Below are 10,084 nucleotides of genomic sequence, written 5' to 3' on the forward strand. Positions count from 1 at the left end.
TGTCTGAAATTTGGACATTGTCTAATTGTATGAATTTGACCAAGTCATTATATCTTTTTTTAGACCCCAGTTTCCTCATCTCTCTTCTGAGGGTGATTATGAATGTCCATGGTCTCTTGTAGATTCTGAGATACCATTGGGGTTAAATGAGGTTAAAGTTGTGAGGAATGTACTGCATGCTTTGTAAGCAGAAGGCACGTTTTATTTATAATGTCCAAACAAACACCTTCCAAACATGAGATTTTAGATACCTAGACTGGGATTTCAATTTGGTCAATATTTTCTGCACTGTCCTTATGTCTGTCACAACTACCCTGTGTTCTACAGGTCTGGTGCAAAAAGCCATGACGTCTTGGCTGTGGTGCTGGTGGTGGGGCAAGGAACTCTATCTCTCAGATGTAGGAGGTTGCTAGAGGGCTTGGTGTATAAGAAGGTCTTAATTCAATTCTCATTCTCAGGGCTCCTTGGAGGTGAGTTCCTCCCCTGTGCGCTGAGTCTTCTGATGCTTCTAATTGACTTGCAAGTATCTTGTCTCTCCTTGGAAATGTCACCTAGCCCTTTCCAAGTGCATTTCCAGGCAATCAGGATCAATACATCGTTTAGGTTAAGCATATGAGATAGTGATTGACAGTCCAAATGAGTGTTGACTTCAGCTCCTGATAATAAGTAGCTGCTGAGACTCATTCATGTCTGTGATCCGGAACCTAGAAAATGTATAGCCCAACTGCCTCTAAGTTCCAGTGGGTCAGAGGGCTTAACACTCCAAATAAATAATTGCTGGGTCCCTGCTTTGTTCTAGACATTGTGTTGTATGTGATAGATACAAGGACTACTGTCAGCTCATCACCCCCTGTATTGGGTTTATAGTGTAGTAGGGGTTAAGACACAGGCAATGTCTTGCTGATGTCACTTGGGCTGGGGCTGTAACAACAGTAGGAAAACAGCTTCCAAGATCCAAGGAGGGAGTGATAATATTCTATCTTTCTGATCTTCATTTGTCTTTATTTGAACAGACAGAAAAGCCTGAGTAAAAAGACACTTAGGTTGAAGAATGGCAAAGTTAACCCTTTCATCAGCTTAGTCCAGAAATGACTCTTTGTTCTTCCTCTTTACTAGTCAGGTACTCATTACCCGTAACGTTAGTCATTGTACTGGACACTGCTTAGAAGAAAGAATATTCACACCCTGACTTCAAGGAGAACATGGACTAATACTGTGGTCTTTCATACATGATCACAAGACAGCTGGCCTTCAGAACTGGGGAGTGTACTGTGTCAGGGAGTGTATATGCTCATCTGCAGCCACTTTCTCACTCAGCTCCTCTGTACTTATAACTAGGTGCAGGATGGTGGACTAGTTCTGGAGGGTGTGTCTGTGGACATGAACAACTGTGGTCTGGCCCATATGGAGACTGAACACATGACCTTGGGTTCATTTGTTGAAACCCAACCACCTGCCAAACCACAGTCTCCTACAGCATCCTGCCATTCCTGGGGCTTTGTCCTTACGAGGTGAGGGGAGGCAGAATGTAGAGGCACAGTTAAGAAGTGTCAGAGTAGAGTTGAGAGTCTGACCTTGGAGTTTGAAAACCTGAGTTATAGTCCCATCTCAGTCACTATAAACTATTTCCTGCCTGCCCTCGATTCTGCCTATACACTCAGTCAAGTTGTGTGTGTGTGTATGTGTGTGTGTGTGTGTTTTCTGGACATTATTACCTTTACCTGTAGGTGGAGGACTGAATTCTCTCAGAATATACTTAAGAGGGCAAGAGATAGTAATGGCAGTGACTCTGGGTACAGGTGGTTTGGCAGAGGAAAAAAAAACATACATATTTGTAAGTTTATACTATATATATGAAAAAAGGAAATTAAAAGACATATCAAAAAAATACCATACTTGTATGCCAAAAAGAAAGTACTTAAAATGGATTAATTTGTATGAATGGTGTAATACAGGGGTGTAATCCCATTCTTCTGCATGTGGTTATCCAGGTTTCCCAGTACCATTTGTTGAAGAAACTATCCTTTCCCTATTGAGTGGTCTGGGGCTCCTTGTTAAATATTAGTTAGCTACATATGAGTGGGTTTATTTCTGCACTCTTGATTCTGTTCCATTGATCTATATGTATGTTTTCATGTCAGTTTTGGTTATTATAACTTTGTAATGAAGTTTAACATCAGGGGAAAAAAATAAAGGAGCTAATGAATGTAAAGTCCTTAGCCTGGTCCTTTCAGGTAACATTCTCAATAAATCCTATTATTATTATTATTTAAAATATTGGTAGTAGTAATTTTGTTATTTTATTATCATTATCTTTATTTAACACCTGCTGTCCTGTCTTCAGACTGCAAGAGAAAAAACAATGTTTCTTGAATTTTAATATGCATACAAATCTCCTGAGAGTTTTCTTAAAGATTGTTACTTAGAAGGTCTGAATCTTTAAGAAATGAAAACAGATGATACTGATATTGCTGGTCCATGTAACAAAGTTTGGGAAACAAAGGCCTGGAGGGTGTAGAAAAAGGAGAGGGATTGAGGGTGGGGTCTTGAGAAAAGAGTACAGGATTGAAGATATCTGGTCTCTGAATACCCCTGAAACTAGGGACACAGACTGGAGACAGTGCTGCTGGAGCTCTTGTAGGTTCCCCAAATTTATAATTATGGTTAAGTGATTACCTTCCTCTGGGGAGAGCAGAAAAACTGATTAAAGGTAAAGGACATAAGGTTTATTTTGCATTATGTCATAAAAAATGCATAGAAGGGACTGCATTCCTCCTGCAGTCTGTATTGGAGATGAACTTTTGTCTTAGGCTTGGTGGGTTGGCAGGTCTTCAGGGGACCTGAATCTTTAGGTTTATATGAAAGGTCTAGGACAGAGTGGTGATCCTTTATAAGTTATATTTTGTGTGATATCTTTGGTTGCTTTGGGCTCTGCTTTCTTCAATTTAGTAGATTATAAGCTTGTTGGAGAAGATGGACTCTAAGTAGAAATAATGTTTACTGTTACTACAGTCTTAATCATAGCAGTACCAATAATGGGAAGTTGCTTAGGGCCAGATATTATTTCATTTAATCTGCACAACAATTCTAAGAAGCAGTACCTGCTTTATTTCAAGAGTCTTCACCATCTAACATGCTTTGATTTGCTTGTTTCATACTTTGTCTATCTCAACTAGACTTCAGGGTTCTTGCACTCTCTGCAAGAGTGTTCATTGCTCTAACTCCTAAAACAGCATCTCCACATAGTAGTTGCACAATATACACTTGTCAAACAGGTGAGTACATGGATGAGAAAATCAAAAGCTAGAAAGTTTAAATAATTGGTCTCAGGTTCCCCAGGTCGTAAATAATATAGCCAAAATCTAAATCCTGTGACCTTGGTTCTAAAGCTCTTCACCACTTTGTAGTGCAGTGCTCCCCATCATTTTAGCTGCTCCCCAGTCCCACTCAATGCCACCAGTTTACATAGTGAATCCTGTCACCCAGTTGAGTCCTTCGCTGCCAAGGTCCAAGAATCTGTGGGTTAAACTGAGTTCTTGAACATTAATTATCAATGTTCTCTGGAGGTCACAGTAGCACAGACTTCTAAGCTAGCCCCAGGCATTCCAAATCATTGAACGCTCTCAGTTAAACCAGCGCAAGATGCTTCTTGAGAGCACATATTCCAGATATTGCTGGGTTATCAGACCAGCTCTGAGGTTTTCTGTATAAAGCCCATGTATCTTTTTCTTTATGAGGGTTGTCATGTGACCTTATATATTATTCTTTTTGGTTCCTAAAAAAACTTTACAAGGTGTATGTTTGAACTGGAGGAGCTAGGGTACCCAGTGGAAGCAATCAGACAAGGTTCCTAAGCCAGATCCCACAGGCAGAAAGTGTCTTGCTTTTTTCCTACTAGACACAGCAGTTGGATATTGGTCCTTCTGCTGACCAATATGCGCTGCTTTAAAATCTCATCAGAGCTCCAGATGATAGCGTTGACAGAACAGTAATAAATCAAATCAGCTGGTTTCCGAAAGCTAAGTTCTTGAGTCATAATTGGCTTCTTGGAATCTCCTAACACAAGGATGAGAGGTAGGTGACCTCTGTTGAGCAAGGCCTCAATCCTGGGGGCAGATGTTGGGAATCCCTTCTCACCCAAATGCAGATGTATAAAAGTACAGGTGGTCACACCTGCACTTGATACATTCCCAAATGTCCTTGGACATACCAGTCCCAATGGGCATGAGGCCAAAAATGAGATCCAAATGAAGGAAATAAAATGTGATATGCCTGGGATAGTTATTAGGAAGGAAGTACAAAAAATAGTGTTATTTGCCAGCAAACTGAAACTTTTTGTGTTGGTTGATTTAAATATATTATTCTGAGATAGAAGCCCCGATTCATGAAATGTTAACATCCGAGGATCACCTAGACTTTTATCATGTAACCAAGACAGAACATCTTCTAATTGGTTCATTATGCATCTGCAGTGACCCCAGATAAAATGCTCGATTTTGAATGGCTTTATCCAATGAAATATGAGATCTGTTGCTCCTATTCTGTTCCTTAAAGTAAAAGCCCTTCAGTTATCTTTGTGAGACATTTTTGTGTCTGACTTTGTGAATTTAGAGGAAGGACTTTGAAATTCTTGTAACCTTATCTAAACCACAATTTCTGGTGGCTTCATGTATTGATCAAAAGGTTAATTTTCAGGCCTCTTTTCCAATACATTGTAAATATGGAAACAAGAACCAGGAAAACAATATCTCTCAAATTTAGGATGATGGGTGTCTCATACCTCAACTTCAGCTCGTGAATTCACTTTGTAACAAAGGTTTGAGGAATTTTCTGCCTGAGGTTCATACATCACAGCAACCTCCAAACCCAAATGAGGGCCCAGCTCCATTAGGAATAACGAATGTCCAAGCCATTTCAGATTACAATTAATTTTTGTTCCCAGAGTTCATCACACGATCTGCTGCCACTGCTCATTTTCTGAAAATTTTTCTGGATGTCCAAGTGCTCATCATCCTGAGCAGTAAAGAATAGTCACATCTTACATAATTTATCCCAGTGTCCACAAATCTCTCTAGGTCTGCACAAACAAAGCAAAATGCAAAATGCAGAATACAAGTGTTCATCAGTGCATGGGCGTGTCTCAGAAAACATGAATAAAGGAGAAAATTGTGTACTTGGGGCTTCTAGCCAGTGGCTCTGATTTTACTCTTGCCTCATGCTAAACTTAAATAGGCTTCTGGCTTTAGAAAGATTTCTCTGATTTCTTATATGAAATCCCCATTGTAGATGGCCCAATGCTGCTTGCTCTAAAATCAAACTTTGGTTTCCTATTTCAGTTCTCTTGAGAAATACCACAAAAGGTTGTAAACAGCTCAAATCATGTGTTAGACCAGAAATATGAAGTCAAGTTTATGTCTTACAGGAATACACTCAACCGCCATCTCCATAGATGTTTGTTCATGATTACTGATACTTGTGGTTGGTACCAAGTTTAAAGGAAAGAGATACATGGCCAGGAAATATGGGGTCTCGTGACCTGAGTCAAGATGATTACATCTCTTCTTGCAATTATTTTTAGATAAATACTATGTTATAAAAAGCTAGAGGGGAGAATTACAGTGAAAAATTTATCATAACTCTCTTCAGACTAAATAAAGCAAGTTCCATGGAAGAAGCCAATCTAATGTTGCTCTTTAATTTGGGGGACATAAATCAAAAATATCCAGGGAATACCAGGGAAATAACTATAATCATTGTTTGGAAATTTGTTCAGCGAGAAGAAATCATTCACCTAGCTCATGCTTGTAAAATTTCCCCTCCTGTTTCAAACCAGTTATATGTCATTACTAAGGAGTGGCCACTGACTGTCAATTCCCTTCCTATCTTTCCACCATCATTTCATCTTCCCACTGTACCTTGTATATCAGCCAGGGAGTTTAATCATTACTTCTTTTTAGTTAATTTTTCTTGTGCTTACCACCATCCCAAAACATCTCATGATTTTGTAATTAAAAGTGCTCCTCTCTTCTGTATTTGGCTGTATATCATAGTCATCTTTGTAAACCTTTGTCAGCACACTGCTGACCATATAACAGGGCTCCATGTAAACTTATTGAATGAATAGACTTGGAACCAAGAGGAAAATTCCCTTTTCAAATATTCTATGGGAAAAATATATATGTAATCTCTGAGCTATCTTTAATAAATTGAAATCTATAGGCTGTTATCTATATACTATATATAGGGCTCTTTGGTTTGTTCTTAGTTATAAACATATATTTAGACATAGACAGAAATTTTTTTGGTCTCATATTTCTAGGGCAGTACAAGTGATACATGAATCGGAGCTTTGCAGCCCGGTGCTCAACTGCTGCTACATTGGGGAGGCCCAGATATGTGAACTGGAATGGAATGAAAATTAGTTAAGAAATATATTTCATTTTAAAAAGTTGAAGTTATGGGAACAGATACATTTGTGGTTGCCAGGAACTAGAAAGTGAGGGACATGGGAGATACTGATCAAAGCATACAAGTTTCTGGTTATAGGATAAGCTTTGGAATTGACTGTCTAGTATGGTGACCGTGGTTAACAATACTGCATTATGTACTTGAATGTTATTATGTACTTGAATGTTGCAAGAGAACGGATTTTGGGTGTTCTCATCACATAAAGATGAGAACTAACCCAGTTGTAATTATTTTGCAATATATAAAGTGTACAAAATTAGTGATTACCAGAGGGGATAGGAGAAAGGATGAAGTGGATGAGGGAGGGAGGCAGATGGGGTACAGGCACAGTAGTTTGGTGGAAGGAAAAAAAAAATAAGGCAACATATGTAGAATCAGTGCTTAAAATTCAGGAGAATATCAGGTTCATAAAAAGTTAGAAAACTGACCAAATCGAATATGAAATATTGGCAGTTATGTGTACACATATGTAGGCATTGAAAAAGGTGCTCTTTTTCATTTATAGATCATGCTTTGTGTCATATTTTAAAATAATTGATTAACTTGAGGAAATAAAGATTTTCTCCTATATTTTACACATTTTATAATTCTCCATTTGCTCTGTGATCCAATGTTTTTGAGTTAAAGGGAGGCAGGATATGATTAGAAATTAATTTTTTATTTGTATATGTATATCTTATTTTCCCAGCAATATTTGTTGAATAATCTTTGAATCTTTGTTTAAAAACCTTTGTCTATGTATGTATATGCCTATTCTTGTCTTCTCTGTTATGTTCCATTAGGTATCTATCTTTACCTCAATATCACAGTGTCTTAATTACTGAAAATTTGTTTTAAATATTAAAATCAGGAAGTAAATGATTGCACCAACTACGTTGTTAAAAAACATTTTTTGTTTTCTAGGTCCTCTTATTTCCATATGAATTTTGGAATGACTTGTCAATTTTTACAAGCCCCAATGGGGGGTTTGTAAACCAATCACTGGCTGATTGGTTAAGTTCTTTGTGTCTATAGCAACTCCTCTGATACCAGCCAAGGGGTGGGAGAGGGAAGAATGGTTCTTTACACACAGGTTAAGATGAAAGTCCAACCCCCTTAAATAACATTCAGTGATAGTGCATGGGGAAGGTTTCATGGCAGCCACTGCGGAATGAATTCGATCCCTGGTGGGAGCTACCCAGACACAACAGACCTCTCCTGTCTCGCTTGCTGCTCCCCTTGCAGTGTATTATAGTCAGTCTGCTTCTTCTGCTCCCCACTCTGTCTCTGGTGAATCATCTTACCCCATCCCTGCAACTCTGGCCTGCCTATACCCCAGCTCTTGTATGCATGAATAAATAAATCTTAAAAAAAAATTGTCTGTGATTGTACCAAATCATCAGTTGTACATCTTAAACTTATATAATGTTATATGTATCTCAGTAAAACTGGAAAAAAAGAATAATCTATGTAGAAGAAAACATTTTTTTTTCTCTCTGAGTTGAAGTATCTCTTCAAGGCTTTTGGAATTCTCTTTTACATCCTGGAATAGGCCATTTGCTAGGACATACTCTTTACTGTCAAATCCTAAATTATTCCTAGAAAAGTGATCCATTTCTTTTTTGTAAGGTGCTTCTTTAACATTTCAGAAGTTCTGAAAACCTACAAAACCAGCCATGTCTTTACTTGTAAGTGTCAATAAGTAAGGAACTGTGGAATTATTTGAATAATTAATGTCCATGCCAGTTGAGACAAAGGCATTTGTCTCACATGTAATTACCTATTAGCTTGCCCCGGTTCTTTCCTTTTTGTGTGAGGCCCTGTCCTTGATTGCGTAGAGGTGTTAAGGCCCTTGGAAGGTCTCACATCTTCAATAAAGGTAAGTGGCCTTTTCCATCTGGCCCTTGAGTGTTCTAAGACCTCTTTCCTCTTTTACTTCAGGTGCCCTAGAAGAAACAAAACAAAACCCTCCACTTTCTCTCTCTGACAGATTGGGCCTGCTGTCTCCTGCATATCTGTGAAATTAAGGGCTTATAAATGTACCTCTAAGCAGCTGTTGCTGTGTTTTTATGATGGGTGGGAAATTAATTTCTTACCTGGTAGTGTTGGACTGTGCTTTTCCCCACATGTCTGATCTCAGAAAGAGCCTATAATTCTCCAGACTGCTGTGCTAAACTACCTTTGTCTTTCGTACCTCCTTTTATTTCCTAATCTCCCTTTCTACCTGACTTTGTGGTTGACCTTGAATAGAACACTTTGTTGGCTGTTCTAGAGCCCATCACAATGGTAAGTCAGAGACTTCCTAGTTCTTATCGCATAATTCCAACCTCTGTTTCACCCCTAACCTATAAGAAAGGTTTTTTCAGAAAATATTTTCTTGAATGGAACAAGATGGATGATGTCTTAAAATGGGAGCTGACAGATGTGGTTAACATTTGGGAGGTTGTTGCTTATGTGTAATACTAGTCTTCCTTCCTTCTGTGAGGATGGGTACACCCCCAAGCCTCACAGCATTTGTCTGTGTGGATATCAGTCCATCCTCAGGCAGCCGTAGATGGTAAAAGCAGTAGCAGGAAGTAGGAGAGTGAAGAGGAGGCATTGAAGTCCTATCAGGTGTTCTTCCCATAGAGTAATTAAAGGAATTTAATTCAATTATTTAATTGATTTTATATCCTTCAGGATGTTTCCAGATTCTCTACCCCCTTTACCTAGAAAGAATAGAATAATGACCAATATTGTTAAGATGCTTTGCAATTTCCAGACGCATCCACACATTCTATCTCATTTGGTTTTCAAAACAGCCATGCGAGGTAGTCAAGACCAGTGTTACTGCCCAGTGTGCATACTTCCTTAATCTTGCTTTCACTGTCCACATTTATATATGGCATCAAGAGCAAGTGAACTTTGAGCTAACTTTTGCCATTTTGTTCCAAATTTAGGAACAACTAAAGCCCAGGGAGCTGAAGTGACTTGCTAGGGTACATGGATGAACATTAAAGAGTTAGATCTCAAGTCCATGCTGTTCATATAATTTTAAAGAAATTACCTTTTTTGGGTGGCAGATAAATGTAGATTTGCATGCCCCTGCAGCAAATATTGAAAAGAGATCTATTATACCCTTTATCCAATTTTCCTCAGTGATAGCATTTTCCAAAACTGTAGCATAATATAAAAGCCAGAGTATTAACACTGATCCAGTCAAAATACAGAAAGTCCATCACCGCATGGACTCCACTGGTCCCCTGTTCTACCCATTCCTTAACTCCTGCAACCGCTAATCTTCATTTCTATATAATTGTCATTTCTTGAATATTATATAAACAAAATCATATGCAGCCTTTTGGGATTCACTCATGCACTCAACTAGTTATCTGAAGATGCATCAGTAGTTTGTTTTCTACTATTGAGTACTGTTCCCTGGCATGGATGCCTCACCACAGTTTAACCATTCAACCATTGCATATGTATAGGTTGGCATATAACAAAGATGTTGTAAATATTCATGCAGATTTTTGTGTGACCATAAGTTTTCATTTCTCTGGGATAAATACCAGGAATGCAGTATCTGTGTTATATGGTGGTTGCATCTTTAGCTTTTGTAGGAAAGTACTAAACTTTTCCAGATTGGATGCACCAA

At 38.4% G+C, this 10,084-nt stretch overlaps 1 long non-coding RNA gene across 1 annotated transcript; it reads right to left on the reverse strand.

Moving 5' to 3' along the window:
- Positions 1 to 4,918: 4,918 nt before the first annotated feature.
- On the reverse strand, positions 4,919 to 8,694 carry LOC129145500 (uncharacterized). The gene is made up of 3 exons (XR_008551162.1): positions 8,544 to 8,694; positions 8,228 to 8,393; positions 4,919 to 5,077 (listed from the first exon to the last, which is right to left on the reverse strand). It is a non-coding gene; the product is annotated as an uncharacterized LOC129145500 (long non-coding RNA).
- Between the last annotated feature and the right edge of the window lie 1,390 nt (positions 8,695 to 10,084).

The sequence above is a fragment of the Talpa occidentalis genome, unplaced genomic scaffold, assembly GCF_014898055.3.
Source record: "Talpa occidentalis isolate TD23 unplaced genomic scaffold, MPIMG_talOcc4v2.1 talOcc4.12, whole genome shotgun sequence".
NCBI lineage: Eukaryota > Metazoa > Chordata > Mammalia > Eulipotyphla > Talpidae > Talpa > Talpa occidentalis.